The sequence below is a fragment of the Galeopterus variegatus genome, unplaced genomic scaffold, assembly GCF_000696425.1.
Source record: "Galeopterus variegatus unplaced genomic scaffold, G_variegatus-3.0.2 Scaffold1011, whole genome shotgun sequence".
NCBI lineage: Eukaryota > Metazoa > Chordata > Mammalia > Dermoptera > Cynocephalidae > Galeopterus > Galeopterus variegatus.
Genome location: NW_007727122.1, coordinates 285,996 through 288,073, shown reverse-complemented (window position 1 = coordinate 288,073; position 2,078 = coordinate 285,996).

The following is a 2,078-nucleotide window of genomic DNA, read 5'->3' as shown; positions in this document are numbered from 1 at the left end:
CAGAGATTAATGCAATAACTAATAGTAAAATAGAACAATTATAGCAATATACTGTAATAAAAGTTATGCAAATGTAGTCTCTCCATCTCTCTTTCAAAATAACTTATTATACTATACTCATCCTTCTTGTGATATGAGAGATGATAAAATGCCTGCATGATGAGATAAAGTGAGGTGAATGATGCAGGTATTGTGACACAGCATTAGGCCTTTGGATAATACATAAGAAGAAGAATCATCTGCTTCAGGTGATCCTGGATCATGGAGCCATGATGATGACGATGATGGTTGGATGTCAGTAGGAAACAATGTTGAGAACTAACAGGTGAGTAGCATCTAAGCCTGGATACTCTGGACAAAGGGATGATTCACAGCCTGGGCAGGATAGCATGAGATTTCATCATACTAGACATAACAGCTTACAATTTAAAACTTACGAATGGTTTATTTCTAGAATTTTCCATTTAATATTCTTGGGCTGTAGTTGGCCATGGGTAACTGAAACTGTAGAAAGCAAAACCGCCGATAAGGGGGGCTACTGTGATCTCCTTATATCTCAGTTCCTCATCTGTGTAAACTGGGGTAATAATCACTACTTTACATAGGTGTTGCAAGGGTTAATTAAGATGGCAAATGCAAAATGCCATGCTGAATATGAATGCAGTACATGGTGGCTGCTGTCGTTCTTTTTCTTTTTTTTTTTTTTTTAGGTGGCTGGCTTGTACAGGGATCGAACCCTGGACGGCTGCTGTCATTTTAGCAGGTGGCAGCTACAGTTCCTGCTCTCAGATGCTGGGGGTGAACAGCTCATGGGCCCTAAACCCATAAGTCTTATGCACTGGCCAATGGGTGGCTGAGGAGAGTGAAAACGTGTGGAAACATTAGGGTGAACAGATGGCAATGAGAGTCACTTCCCATTTGTGTGCAGACCCTGGGCAGGGTACATTTAGCTGAATGAGACAGTTCACTTTCTAGGGGTTCACCAGTAACACACATATGCTGGTAACAGACAGAATATGAGTAGTATATCTGGAGCAAGGAGCTTCAAGGGTCCAAGGGAGGAAATACCTAGTTGAGCAATCTTCCTGAAGGAAAGGGGTTTTTAAGATGAGTCTTAAAAAATATGTTTGCAGATGAGAGAAGGTGGAGAAAATACTAGTCTGGAAGTCACAGCATGTGATGAAGAGCTTTCAATCCCAGGCCAAGGGAATTTTTCTTCATTCACGAAAGAATGGGGAGACATTGTGTTGCCTGGTGGCTGTAAAACAGGAACTGACGTCTGAAAGTTGTCCAGGTGTACTGGGCCAACCAATAGTGGTTTAGAAACCCTACTAAAAGTCCGGCTGGCACTGCCATCAGACTTTATCAGGTGCTTTTAAAAGATGATATTTAGAAAGAGATATGCCTAGTCCAGTTTTAATATCAAATTAATTATGTGTTTTCTAACATATTTCCAAAAACCAGTGCCAAGTTGGCCGAGGTCTTTATAGTGAACCTCACAGTATCATCTTATTATTGCATAAGAACTAGAGATAAAATGCACTTGTACTTGACTGTGGTGGTGGATACCTACACAGGTGAGAAAATTGTACAGAATGAAATACAGGTATACACAAACCAGTACAAGTAAAACTGGGGAAATCTCAAGAAGATAGGTGGGTTGGATCAATGTCAATATCACAATGGTCATATGTCATAGTTTTGGAAGACATTACCGGTGGGGTGAACTGGGCAAAGTGAACAAAGGATTTCTCTGTAATTTTCACAACTGCATGTGACTCAACAAAAATTTAAATTAGGGGCTGGCTGGTTAGCTCAGTTAGAGCATGGTGCTGATAACACCAAGGTTCAGGGTTCCATCCCTTTCTGTACCAGCCCGTCTCCAAAAAAACCAAAAACCAAAATTTAAATTAAAAATGCATTAGTAAAAGTTATGTTTGGTAGAAAATGTGCTGTAGTGAGGCTCACTCTGCTTTCCTCAATAACCTATATTTAGGGATCCTTCGGGCACAAAGTAGGCGCCATTATTTATCCTGAGGCCCCAACTGGAAAAGCCAGCCAAGTGCCTAACGAGGTCC